This window comes from Candoia aspera, chromosome 2, assembly GCF_035149785.1.
Source record: "Candoia aspera isolate rCanAsp1 chromosome 2, rCanAsp1.hap2, whole genome shotgun sequence".
In the NCBI taxonomy this organism is placed as follows: Eukaryota; Metazoa; Chordata; class Lepidosauria; order Squamata; family Boidae; genus Candoia; species Candoia aspera.
In genome coordinates, this window is record NC_086154.1 from 144,792,503 (window position 1) to 144,807,742 (window position 15,240).

Here is a 15,240-nt window from a genome sequence, read left to right on the forward strand (position 1 = left end):
GAGTACTTGAATGTGTTCTTTGCTTATGTCTTGCCATCAAACTGCAAACCTCCTATAAGGGAGGTTCTGCTTACCGCTATCTGAATATGTATGAGCGTGAGTGCATATATTGGGTTGGGAAATTCATGGTCCATAGAGGGGTCTAAGAGCCAAAGACACCTACATATGAGCTCTGGAACCTAGGAATGATGTCATCTTAGATGATCTCTTGCATAAGCATCATTCACAGAAGATATAGGGTTGGGGTATCAGGGAAGTCAATTCTTATTTATATGTCTGATGGGAAATAAACTGTGAAAACTTCTCCAGACCTAACAGATTGGTGTAATAGCAGGATATAAGAGACCAGCAAGCAAACTGCACATCCAGTGCTGGGGTCAAGGAACTACATTCCGGGTGCAGGTAATGTGGTACAGAAGCAAAGTGATTGACTCAGAAACAGAAATTGTGGTTCCTACCTTGTTAAGGAATAAAGAGGATGACTCTTGGCAACAAACTTTAGAGTCCTTGGGATGCCCATTCTGGGTGATAGAGAAAAACTGGTTGCTAGGTTACAATCACACCAGCTGTTGTTTAGAGAATATTGCAACGAATGGAAACCATCTGAAAAAGAAAATGTGACCTTCCTCACATACTTGCTCCGGGCTTTTGCACACAGCTTGGAGCAATGGTGTGAAGAGAGCTTGAAACAATTGATTTGATTGAGAGAGGATTGTTTCTGGGGGGAAAGCTAAGGCATAAAAAAGATTTTAGAGTCATAAAGGAGGAAAAAGTGAGTTGTTTGCAGTAGCCTTGCCTTGCTAAACCAAATGGATCAGATTAATAACTTAGAAGCACACATGCAGCTGGACAGAGCTTTAAGCCACATTGCCCAATTGGAAAGGGAGTTCAGGAACTTTAGCAGAGAATCTAACAGTATTAGGATCATGGAAAAGATTTGTGGCTATGACTGCATTACGGCTACCTTAAAAGAAGAGCTGCAAGAGAAAACTCTTCAGATTGCATGTATCACATAGGTGCCCATGGAAATAAATGTTGGGGACTTTGTGATGAGGAGCTGTGGGAGCAGGATAACTGTCATCCAGTGGTTCAAATAACTTCTGATTATTGGGGAGCTGTGGGATGAAACCATTCTATCTCAGGTGGCTGGAAAAACAATGGTATGATGCCCCACAGATTTTTTTTTTTAAAAAAATAGGAAATTCAGGGAAAGGAAAATAGTAATTAAAATTATTTTTGATGGGTTTTGAATCAACATTTTAATTAGAAGGCAAGTGATATAACCACTGTGTTATTATAGCATTCAGGGGAAAAGGTGGTTCTAAAATGTATTACTATGGTAAGCACTGACTCAGTTGAAGGAAAGTTCTTCCCTATCTGAAGTGGCCAATGAACTGCTGGGGTTAACTTGCAACAGACTGACTCACACTATCCAAAACGGATACTCATAACTTCTTTCCCCTCTCAGTTCATGGGAAATAGCGAAGACCCAGAACCCTCTGATCCAGGAGTGCACAACTTTTTCAGACCGATAGCAAAGGTTGAGTTTTAAAGGGCTGTAGAGACCACACTCCAAAATGTAGGCAGGGCCGGGACAGCAACCTCCTTTGTTCAAATTGTCAATTAAATTTAATTAACGTTTAATTAGATCAGTTAAGTACAGTTACAATGGTTATTCCTCATATGTTTGTTAATTTCTCCCTTCTTTTACATTAAAAATTGCAACTTGGTGACAACTTTTGGAGGGGCTTTGCGGGCTAGATGTTAGGATTTGCAATGTCTCTGTGATGATGGAAAAGCAAAACCACCATTTGGAAACCCTGGAAAATCTCTTTGGGAAAATTTCAGAAGAGCATGAGAAGTAGCATGAACAGTTGCCAGCAGCAATAGTAAATGGATGGATATCACTTCCTAGTATCTTCCCATTGCTGGAAGATTTTGCTGGATTAAAAGCCCTTGCAGATCCACCAGATCAATTTTATAGCCTTCAGGAAAGAGAGAACATGGGGCCCCTGTTATGTTCGTACCATACGGTAGTTGCCGAGAATGTTAATGCTCTAACTGCTGTGTCCTACAACATCTTCAGACTTTTAGTGATACATTTAATAATTCATTAAATTAGAGATGTGATGGGACAGAGGAAGATGCAGATTCATACAGATTCATCTCTGTATGAATCTGTAGCACCTTTTCGTGGATATTTAATTTTCTTGGCACTTTTTCTTTCTTTTCTCATTCATATAAGGAAAAGTACCCAGGTTGTTGTTGGTATTTGGTTGTTTGCAAGTAGTTGTACCAGTAAAACGTACCCTGTTTTGATGCCTAGTGCTCCACTCTAGGCAAACAAAGCCCAGGAAGGAGTTATAGATGGAGCTAAAAGCATAAATATTGTCTAATCATCTAGGACATATGCTTAGAGGAAAGGCAGATCTTGCTCCTCCTTTTCTGGTAAATTACATGAAAAAGAATTAGTTTTGAAGCTACCCCTATACAGATGAGGAACACTAATCTGGATAGTCCAGCCCTGTTAACTTGAGTGGCATTCTCTCACCGACATCTAAGCCAGCAGTCTTTCTAACAGCTGCTGTCTGATCCTTCTTGCTAAAGATGCCCAGCGTTTAATCAAGCAAATCAAAACTCTGTCTATTGCCTTTACCACCCTGTGGGGAATTCCCTTCTCCTGCCCTGCACTGCTTCAAAAAGAGGCAATTTTCTAATGTGCTTTTTTCCAATTTCCTTTTAGACCAGCCAGTAAATTGTGCAAGAGGCTTGGCATGTGTTTTGATGACATGGGTCTCTGGGCCTGAACTCAAACAGAATTAATTGGATGTCACAAATTCCTCATACTAGCAGTGGTGGTGCTGCCAGTGAAAGGAATAACACCCCTGAAGTGTATCTTAATCTTGCTCAATTAAGACGAAGGCAACTCCATTTACTACCAGGCCTTTGGAGTGAAGTTGGTGGGTGACAGTCACAAGAAAACCAGACAGGTTCCTGAAGGGCTGTAAATGCTCCTTCAGGTGACGTTGATTGAATGGTATGGTCTAAATTGCCAAAACACACATCAGAAGAGAAAGCAAGAGATTTGCCCTCTAAAGGAAGCTGGCCACATGGGAAGCCACTGCATTGCAAGGGAGAAAGAAAAGACCCCCGGTTCAACTCTTTGCACCTCACATGAGAAGGATCCAGGAGAGGGTAGGACAGGGACAAATCTCTCACTGGTCCTGAAAAAGTACTATCGAGGCCAAAGATAAGCTAGATGGGGTGCACAGTGCTTGAGATTGGGGGATAGTTCAGGGTGGCATGCTAGCCCTGCCCTCATGCCAGGTTAAAAATGGATTTTTGTACTTTTAATTCAATTATTATAGAATGAGTTAAGTGCAGTTCTCATCATTACTCCCAGGTACTGATTTCCCTTCTGCCATAGTAGCAATGATATCTTATTGGCAACTTCTGGAAGAGCTGCAAAACTATGAACTCTTTGCAACTCTCAATCTCATAATGTTCTCTCAGGGAAACAATTTCACTTAGATCAGTTTCCTAAATCAGTTATTGACTTAGGTGGGTCATGGCACTACCTTGGTTCCCAAAACTGCAAATATAGGAAACGTCTGATAACATCATTTAAGCTCTTGGTTTCACTCCGTCCAAATAGCCATTGATCAATGTGGGTTTTTAGAAATCCAGATGGTGAAGTGTAAGGCTTTTACAGAGTCAAGACTGTTTCAGCAAAAGATCAATTCGCTCTATCCCAAATCTATAGCTGTACCTATGGGGACATGCCATTAACATTCATCCGATGGGACACTGTAGTGCCGCAAATTACTCCAGCAGAAGCAGCATATTTTTTTCTTTTAAAAAGGCTTGACTACCTCATTTATAAGACGTGTCTATTCTCATTTCAACAGAAAATTTTTAGATTTGGCCTGCCTCTGAAGATTAATTCAAAATGGCCTGGATAAAATGCTTCTCAAATCCAGACAATAGCCTTGAAGAAGAGAGTATAAACCTATTTTTCACTGTAGAGCGGTACAAAGATAGCCATGAGGAAGAAATGCAAGTCCCATTAAGTAAATGAAAACTCGATCCTGGAAAGGGAAAGCGTGAGAAAGAAATTCAAAACAACTTTGTCTAGAGGGATATTTAGGCAGGCTTTCAAGATTCTGTTAGTACACCCTATAACAATAGGGTTCCAATAGTTGTCATGTTGTCTGTTCCACAACCTGGCCCAATGTAAGGGTTACCAATGCAACTGTAAAGGCCTAGCAAATGGGTCTTATGGGCTCTGCTATTTTCCAGGCTTTTACGTAGTGTTGTTTTGTGACTGATTTCCCTCAATGATTTCTATTTTACTGATGTAAATGTATGTAATATCATTCAGGGATTTCTGCCAGGGGCAAGATGATGTCCTAACAGTCAGGAATCACGCTGAGACGAGGAGTAGGTCTCTAGTGTTTATTACTGCTACATTAGACAGAAAATCCTAACAAACTGAAGAAGCGTGGGGAAAACCCAGACAGATAAACCCCAAAAGTCAAGGCGGGTCTGATCTGTGTCTCTTTGAATGGCTGCTTAACTCCTCAGTACTACGCATGCGTTTTCCCCCCTGGATAGGGGCCCCCTCCTGCTCACCATCAGTGCTCATGACAGATGGGGCAGTAATCACAAAAGTCAAGATGCAGCCGTGATCATGCAATTAAAGATGCCATCTTGATTATTTTATTTTATTTATTTATCAAATTTGTCACCGCCCATCTCCTCCGACTGGAGGGACTCTGGGCGGTTTACAACACAGAATAAATATACAATACAAACTCAAATAAATACACGGTAAAATTCCAATAAAATCCCATTAAAACCAAAACAATTTCTTAACTACCCCAGCTCATAAAATCCAGATGGCTATGATCTCTTCAACCATCATGGAGGAGGGGCACTTCAAGGCACCAGCCAACCCCAAGTATGTCAATTCTCCTCCCTGCCCCAAGCCCGGTGGCAGAGCCAGGTCTTCAACTTCCTCCAGAAGGCTAAAAGCGATGGGGCTAATCTTACCTCCGGGAGCAAGATGTTCCAAAGGGTGGGCGCTACTGCCGAGAACGCCCACCTCCTGGACCCCGCCAGATGGAATTCTCTTATTGACGGGGTCTGCAGCATGCCCTCTCTGCATGAGCGGGTGGGACGGGCTGATGATACAAGGAAGAGGCGGCCCCTCAGGTAACCCAGTCCCATGCCATGTAGGGCTTTAAAGGTGATAACCAACACCTTGAATTGGACCCGGAAGCAAACTGGTATCCAATGCAGCTCACATAGCAAAGGTGTTATGTGCACCCTTCTAGGGGCGCCAAAAATAGCCCGTGCGGCCGCATTCTGGACCAGCTGAAGCTTCCAGATACTCTTCAAGGGTAGCCCCAGGTAGAGAGCATTGCAGTAGTCTATATGGGAGATAACAAGGGCATGAGTGACCGTCCGAAGGGCTTCCCGATCTAAGAAAGGGTGCAACTGGTGCACAACATGAAGCTGTGCAAAGGCCCTTCCGGCCACGGCTGCCACCTGCTCTTCCAGCAGGAGCCATGAGGACTCCCAGGTTACGCACTGGGTCTGTCTGGGGCAGTGCAACCCCATCCAGAACTAAAGATGACAAAGTCCTTGATACAGAGGAACCCTTAACCCGCAGCCATTCTGTCTTACCAGGGTTCAGCCGAAGCCTGTTGTTCCCCATCCAGACCCCTACAGCCCCCAGGCACTGAGAGAGGGCAGTCACAGCATCACTTACCTCACCCGGGATGGAGATATACAATTGAGTATCATTGGCATACTGATGATACCTCATCCCGTGGTGACGGATGATCTCGCCCAGCGGTTTCATGTAGATGTTGAATAGGAGAGGAGAGAGAACCGAACCCTGTGGCACCCCACAAAGGAGAGGTCGAGGGTCGGATCTCTCCCCCCCTATCACCACTGACTGGGACCAGCCCTGGAGGAAGGAGGTGAACCAGCACAAAACTACGCCACCCACCCCCAACTCCCTGAGCTGACCCAAAAGGATACCATGGTCGATGGTACCAAAAGCCACTGAGCGGTCAAGAAGAGCGAGGATGGATGCACTACCCCCATCCCTCTCCCGCCAGAGATCATCCATAAGTGCGACCAATGCCATTTCTGTCCCATATCCTGGCCTGAAACCTGACTGAAAGGGGCCTAGATAATTCGTTTCGTCCAGAATCCTCTGGAGTTGTAATGCCACCACTTTCTCAACCACTTTCCCCAAAAAGGGGAGGTGGGAGACTGGACGAAAGTTATCCAGTACAGTAGGGTCCAACGATGGTTTCTTGAGGAGGGGTTGTACCAGTGCCTCCTTAAAGGCAGCTGGAAACACCCCCTCCCTCAAGGATGTATTAACCATTGCCTGGACCCAACCACATGTCATCTCCCGAGCTGCTTTCACCAGCCAGGAGGGACATGGATCTAATTGGCAAGTGGTGGCATTTACTGTCTGGAGGATCCTGTCCACTTCCTCGGGTCCAACAGGATCAAACTGTTCCCAGATAACATGGTAAGTACGATCCCTTGGTATCTCCGAAGATGGCCTGCCCTCCAGCTCCCACCATAATGTCCCCTACCCGTCACCACCTCAATAGTATGGCCTGCCCTGCAGCCCCCAGAGACTCCACCTAGCCCCATTCCAGCACTTCTGGAGTCTCCCACTTGGAGTAGAGGTCCCTCCATCCACTCACACACCCTCACACATACACAGTTACCCACAGGGCAATAGCAAGCCCTCTGGCACACCAGCTTGTGCTCTCGGCACCATCTGGGCCCAGCCATCACCCACCCATTCATTCTTCAATCACAATGCTCCCTGTTCAGCCTCTCTCACCGGTCGGCCAGGGGCGTCTCATTCGCTCCCCCTCACCTCTTGCCTCTCACTCAGGAGGTGAGTGCTCTCCCACACTATCAGACACTTCCTGACTCCCCCCCCCCCGTCTCTCACCCCAGGAGGGAGTCCTCATTCACACTGGAGGGGCCCCAACAGCTCTCCAGCACTTCCAGGCAGGTAGGGAGGGGATGGCCCAGATCTCCTTGCCCAGCTCCCTCCATGTCCTCGGGCCTACAACGCCAAGGCCTATAGCCCTAGGCCTATCCCGGGCTCTCCCTGGTCGGTCAGTCAGTTCGCTATCTGGCTGGTAGTTGATCTGCTCCACCAAACTGGGCCTCCAGGCTCGTTCCACAGGCTCGCTGCACTGCTGGGCTACCGCACCGCTCACCCGCTCTGCCAGGCTGGACCTCCAAGGTGGGTCTGCAGGTCTGTCTCGCCACTGGTTTGCTGCGCTGCCAAACTGCTCCACTGGGCTGGCCCTCCAAAGTTGGGCCATCGCACCACTGAGCCATCCATCTGCCGCAACGCCAAACCATCCCACCAGGCTGGTCCACCGAGGCCTGCAACGCCGTCAATTCACCGCGCCATCAGTCCGTTCCCCTGTGCCTCCAAGCCACCAGGCCACTGCAGGCCACCATCCAGCGTCCCCAGGGGTCACCCCACTGATGCCCCTCATGCCATCTGAGAAGGTCACAATCATAGATAATTGGCTGGCCAGCAGCCATCCTGAAAGCTATGCCAGTTGTGCTGAGTTTACACACATGCATGTAGATGCCACCAATTCATTGTCACCAAATGAACTGAAATTGAAAAACTGATTGATGTGTTGGGTCCCCTGGGCTATAGGAGAAAGAAGAGGAGGCACTGGCTCTAGTGTTAATTATTATGGAAACAGGCCAAAGGGAAAATAAAATTCACCCAATCTTGCTAGTCTCAATGCCCAAATACTTTGGATCCATTGGTAGACAAACAGCCGAGGCCTGAATCTGAGTTCAGAGTTTATTTTAAGAAACGATTGCCCACTATGAACTTTAGGAGATATGTGGTGAATATGGTGCAGTCTTCCTGGCTGGTCTACTTCCCAGAGCTATAACCTGCCTTTTCTCAGTCTGGAAAACATAACCAAGCCGTATACTCAAGTAAGACGTTGAATTCTATTTGTTTGCAGCAACAGCGATACTTCCTTAACACATCATGTCCACAGCCTTCTCTTCTCCAGATCTTTTACTGAATCTCTTTCACTTTTTATCCAAGCTCCCCTAAAACAGACTGTCATATCCTGAGAGATCACAAGCCATTAGAAAAGAACAAGACCTTGGCTCATAAATTTATGAGAACATGGGCTTAGGTCCCAGAATGTGGACATCTGCACTGATTGAACATCTGCCAGCATGCCTGATGTTTGACAACATTAATTCAAAAGTTGGAAGTTCTAGTAACCAGTATGCTCATAGTTAGACCACGAAGCACTGGGGGAAGAGAAGCTTCAACACAGAAAAAAAAGGCCACCTGAAAGTTCACTTTTAAAAACTGAACTGGGTTGCTAGTCCTCCTTGTGATGGGGAAAAAATATATTTTTCTGTGTTGGAAACTAGAGAATGAATGGCTAGATTCTGTATTAGTTCTTGATATTGGGTAGGATGTTTCTCCTTTCTGTAAATGAAAAGGCCCCATGGGGGGAAGAAGGAAGAGGAGGGCAAAGAACAAAATGTGTGTTGTGACGAAAGCTCCACTTCTTTATGTACTTGTGTGTGATTTTGTGATATAAATGTGAACAGGTACAGCTTTCATTGTGACTTTGTGAGGCACACTGCATCACTCTGGCATCACCGTGGCTACCCAAAGATGCCGCTGCTTCATTTGCTAAGCTTCAAACCTGCTAAGTCAGACTGAGACACTCTCAAAAAACTCCAGGCATTCTGAGTTGCAACTTGAATAGCTCTTGTGTCCTCCTGTTACACCACCCAGCATTGCCACCATGTACAAGTTATGTAGCACTTTAAGGTGTTTCATGCATAATATTTGGATTATTCTTAAAATAATCCTCTAAAGCAGGGGTTTGAAACTGTAGTCTTACAGAGGAAGTTCCGTTAAAAAAAAAACTGATCAGGCCAGCAGAGACAAAATTGGGACACTATCAAAACTCTCTTTGAACTTTGCTCCCCATTTTGCCTGGTCAAGCTGACAGCCACCTTGCCCAGACAAAACAGGAGCAAGTTGTGTCAGCCCTCCCGCATTTCCTGTGGAAGCAAGGCAGGTGCACTCTCACAACTTGACTACAGGCTTTGCTTCTTGCTTTGCCTGTAACAGTCCCAATGAGTTGTTATAATATGGCAAAGTCTGAGAGCATCTGTAATGATGGATGGATGGATGGATGGATATGTATTCTTGTCCTAATCCCAGTGAAATGGTTTTATTCACGGGAAGGTTCACACAAGTCCATTTATCATCTTAAAGACTTGTGGTACCACAAGTTTGAGAACCACTACTGTAAGGGTTGGCATACATGAGTGGGTCAGCCCTTCAAGGTAGACCAGAATAGGAAACCAAAGTCATGCATGCTAATACTACTTTCATTATAAGGTTACAGTAACAGAATCTTGCAGGTCTGAATGTGCTTCTCCCTCCCTTTATCTTCATAAGTGCTAGGGAGGTCTTGTCTGAGATGCTTTCTCAGGTTACAGTTCTGCCCCAGACTCAGGTTTCTTTATCTGACCATTGTCTTGGTAGCGGCTCTTCCTCCCATTCCTCAAGACCATTTCTTCTACCCATTACAGAGTGGGGGCAGAGGGCCGAGAAGCAGCTATTTGCTGCTTGGGTACCCCAACCTAGTGCCTGTGGGCACCAGTCTGCCTGCAGTTACCTCTTGATTCCTTCCAAACTCTCTTATTTTTTAAAATTTATCTTTTAAAAACCACTCAGAGAAAGAGAAAAGCAATTTAGGGAGTGAAACTGGGTATCCCAGAGGATGAAGTACTGTGCTTTTTTTAAAAAAAAAACAAACAAGCATAGGCCTGTGTGTGTGTGATGTCTTGATTTGTTTTTACACAGTGTATTGTATAGCCTTGGTTTTGTAGTATGTACTTTCTTAGGTTTTGTGTGGTATTTGTGTTTTGTCTAGGACCATTCTTACCTAGCTCCATCCTCTTTGTGTAATTAGCTCCCTGGGGCTCCCAGTGTCACAAGTTGTGTTTTGTAGAACCAATATTTGAGGGTGACATTTGGGGTTCCAACTCCCCCAGGGTAGACTTTTCTAAGTTCCTTGTCAAATTACCTTCTGTAAAATGGAGCAGAAAATTATGGGTTCATTAAACTGACTTTGTGTTTTAAAGGAGGGTCAGATTTAAGTTTGTTGGCATTTTTCACCAAAGGCCACACATTTGTCTTCCAGGAAATGTGATTTGCAACTTACCTTGCCCACCATAGCAGACTTTATGTAAGAAGACCCAGGAACATTCTGTATTCTAAAGGTATGTTTCTTCACTAGACTTTCCTAACAACTGAAAAATTGTACCCAGCAGAGAGATTTCTGAACCCAGATCTGGTATTTGCTGTATCCCCAATAGTACTTACATTTTTTAAAAGCAAAAAAAGAACATAAATAATATGTTTCTGATCTAGAAGTGGTACAAGTATCATCATCAATTATGCAATTTCTATCTTTATTTTTATATTACTTTATTCAGATGCTAAAAATTTCTCCTGTTTTGCCAGCATACAAGTGATGCATACATGGAATGCACCTTTGGAGTCAGAGTTATGAAAATACAGCTCATATAAAAATGATGCAGTTAATAACGTCCATGATCCCAAGACGGATTTATTACTATTGAAATGGGATTTAGATCCTTCTGTCAAATAATAATATAACTGACATTAAAATATGTGACCCAAAACTAGAACATACTAATTGCGTTATCATGAAGCAGTTTACAGAAACTGGGAACCTGATATTTGTTCCAAGGAAACAAGGGCTTAACATGCCACGGTGGGGTGGTGGATTTGTCAGAGAAATTATTCTAACTGTCCTCACAAAAGCTTCAGTAGAAAGAAAAAAGTAAGATACACTCAAGTCCCTATTTTTCAGATTTCTGATAGGAGAAACATTTTCCCCATCACATTAAAAGTGGGGGAGCATTGTCTTTTTAGGCCCTCAAAGAATTACTCTCTTAGTAAGGAAGGGTAGAATTGCTCAGTTTTGAGATTCACTTCTGTTTGGGATGGGTCATTTTACAATACTGTGGCTTATCTTCAATTAAACTAAATCCCTTAATATTTGGGGGGGGGGGAGATGCATTACAAATATTGTTTCTTGTCTTTCTCGTTTGTCTTCTTTCCTCCCAGTAATATTACGTAGTCTTCCCTCTCCCCACCGCAGACTGCTCCTCTCCCATTTTAAACCCCAAATCATGAAGGGGGTGGGGGGAGTTGTAGCTTTCTCCTCTGCCAAGATGCTCTTGATTCATGGGCATCCAGGGAGTGAGGAAAGACAGTGGTGGCTGGAGTGTGTGCGGTGGGCTGGCACAGATTTAGAGAGGGAAGGCGGGCATACCCTGGCAACTTTAAAAGGAGTGGGAGTGCAGCTGCCCCTATGACAAATTAAGAGTGTGTGAGATCGTGACAGAGAGCGAACAGGAAGAATGAATGAGATTGGGGAGTTCTTCAGTCTCAGTCATAAATATCAAATTAAGAATTAATCAACTGCAAGGCATCCCACTGCTCATACTTCTGCATCAGCCACTGTCTCGAGCATATCTCCCATGCCTCATGCAGGGACACTATGGGCAACTTCCTCTAGAAGCTGGCAACCCCATGAGATTGTTCCTTCCGGCAGAAAGAAGCAATTAAGGGGGCAGCAGGATCAGCCAAGCTCCGCCTCCAGCTGAGACAGATTGGAGGGAACCAAAGCAGGGGGCAGCCAATCACAGGAGACCCAATGGAAGACCTCCTCTGTGGGAGGAGATTGTGGTCTAGCTGTACATTATTTCAAAGCACAGTAAGTTTGGGGATTCCTGCCTTAGCCCATGCTTGTGACAAAACAATGTACAACAATGCCATTCCTGTATTACTATTCTTTCCATTCATTAAAGGTGGCACTTGGAGACAACTGTTTAAGCAAGAAACATAATTTCTAGCTATATTTGATTGTTCTTCCAGATAGCTTGGCAGAGACACAAATAATCTGTGCAATTTCCATGTATAACCTGCACTCTGGACTGTAGTTCTAAATCACTGTGTAATATTTTAGTTCCTTTATCTTCATTTCCTAGAGCAGAAACATTTTAAACAGTCACACAGACCATGTTTTCTCTTTCTGATTGGGAAATTATCTGCCACTGAGCCCTCATGGTGTCTGTGCTGAGAGACCAGTTTTATCCTGATCAAAGGCTAATACTACTTTGCATGCATGCCTACACAAGGAAAATTTATTGGAAGCTAAAGTCAGGCAGCCAGAGACCCCTCAACTGGAGAGAAAGCAACCAATTCCTCCATTGTGTTAATGATTGACAGAAGCAATTGCAGCAGGCTCCCTTATGAGAAAACACAGGAAGCTGCCTTATTGACCAGGATCAAATTGTCCATCTAGAATTCTGGGAGTTAGAGGCCCAACACATCTTGAGGAACGTTGGGCTAGTTCAGTTCTATCCACATCACATCAGTCTTTCTTTCATTTTAACCTGGACATACTAAGAACGAAACCTTTGATCTGCTCTATGAACTAGACACATCTACTACTGACCTAGAATGAAGAGAAACGTGTGCAGGTACCATTTGAAAGGGAATGCGTTCAAGTTGCACAAATATGTGAAATCAAGCACAATTACCTTTTGGTATTTGAACTCCTCCAAATTTTGCAGTGCCAGTTTTCCGTCAATACATATCATATTGAAAATAACACACCCACAATATGCATATATTAATACACCTATTAGGAGAAATGCCCACACACATTTTGAATCTTTGCTTGGACCTCTTTTTTATTGCCAGCTGATATAGAAATGGAACAACCTTAAAACAGATGAGGAAGCAAGATAATCCCAGATTTGTCCACTATAAACCATGAGCTCTTGATTTTTGATGTAACATTCGTGGCCTACTTCTCTTCTCTGAAAATTTTATTACTATTTTTTAAAGATGGAAAATCTGAAAAGATTGGCAAATCTTGTGAGCTATTGGTGCTTGCATCAATATGTTCTTGTGCAAGAATGCCGAATTCTAGCATTTCTGGCATATTTCAACCACTTACATAAAGTTGAATTTTTATTTAATTTTAGGGGTCTGTGCATGCCATCTAGGGGGGCTATTACGAAAGTGCTAATATTTTTGTCTTCCAAAGGTTGCAGCACTAAAACAGCCAGCATCCATTACTATTGGCTATGTTTCTGTTGAGAATGCTAGTTAAATAACATCTGGAAGACTACAGGTTCCTCACCTCTGATCAAAGACCAAATGCATGGTATAAAGTCCTTTGCATCCTAAGGATGATGAAAGCCCAAATAATTATCTATTTTACGGACAGAGGCCACAACGCTAAGTGAAAACTGTAGTGAAAAAGGGTGAAAACTGTACATCCTTTAGCCCTGTTTTATGTATGCATGACAATATGCAGTGAATAACCCTTTCTGATGGAAAGATGCACATAATTATGCAGGAAAAAGCCTTCATTCCTTCCCCCCCTTACAATTCCTCCTGAAGTATAGAAATTGTCTTTTTAGCCCATTCTTCTCAATGCATATTAGATGGGGGCTATTGTCATAGAAAGACAGATGTTCTTTCTGCAGATGGTTTGCCCAGGATTATAAAGCAGGCAAGAGACCCACTTTACATGGAAAAAGAATCAGGATCTAGGTGATGTTCATCTGTGAATTCACATAAAAATGGATTCTGTACCTGCACAAAGTTCAGTTTGGATTTTTCCAGAACTATGAGAATTTTGCTGGGAAACACCACCACCCCCCCTGCATATTATGCCTGTCTCTAGGTAGGGCTCATCTTTCAATTTCTGAGAGTGCCACAGCAATCTCATAACTGGGCAGAATCACTGATGCAACTAAGGAGGGCATTCCTTGTAAATGTACAATTGAACACTTTTAAAACTGGAATCAAAAATAAGTAACACATTCTTCTTTGTCCTAGTCAGAGGGTGTACTGGAAGGGCTTATTATGTGGCAGAAGAAAGGACAGCTCTCCCATAGGTAGCATCTCTCTAGGACCAAAGATCAAGTTGCTCCTACACTCAGTGTGATAGCTCTGCACAGAATAAATTCGTGTTTCAGTGCATCTAGCGGCCCAAACCTGATGTGAGAAGAGAAGTAGCTGTGGTACGCCTAGATCAAAGGTACTGCTGGGATCCCTGAGGTAGGCACCAGTGACATTGAGTCAAACAGGATGGCTGAAACAGAAACTTCAGGCCAGTTCCAATAGGCCAATAGCCATGGCAAAGACTTTTGATCAAAACAGTTTTAAAGCCACCATGGAACTGAGAAAGAGGTTGGTACAATCCCCCAACATGCAACATTTGAGGCCAGTCAGGTGTTCATGCTAAATAAGCCATCAAAATTTATCTTGTCTGTTTTCATATTGAATGAGCCATCAGATGGTAAGTCCTCACATTACCTTCTACGGTTAGGGCAGCAGAATGAAGCCAAGCAACAGAAGTTTCCACCACTTTAGCTGGACTCTAACGGTTGTTTCACAAAACACATCAGTTCTGCCTGGAAAATCTCAGGCGAATGGACACAGTAAAAAGCCATCTTCCTCTCTAACAGGAAATGTAGTCATTTTGTCATGTAGGCTTGAGAGTTGGAGATTGTCAGGGTAGCCTTACTTCGAATAAGACACAGACTCACTTAGGGAGTCTAAGGATTTCCGGGTTTATTGAAGCAGAATGCATACGGAGAAAAAGACGGGAATGCGGGCGTAGTAGCAGGGTACCCCATTTATACCCTGGTGGCGGACCTTGTCCTCCTCCACCCCCCATTGTTCCCCAAGCCGGGTCCGGATGGGTGATTTGAATTGGCATGGGTCTGACGATGGGCGATTCGGGTGATCTCCGATGGTTTCCTTTGTCTCTTTGCCTTCGTCCGGTGCAGGTGCGTCCCCCGGGGTAATGTGTGGGAGTTCCCCTGATCTGTTAATGGTTTCCATGTCCTGTCCGAGGTGCGCTTCTATTGTCCTGGTGATTGTTTTAGGAGTTTGGGTGCTTAAGGGATGATGTGTGTGTTTAAAGGATAATGGTTATCCCTTCCTATTTCCTGATGGGCATGTTCCCCGTTGTGATGCACTTATGCCTTGCAATGGGGAACATGACAGAGATACACTGTAATAAATTCCCCCACTCCTAAGGTATACCACCGCCCAGA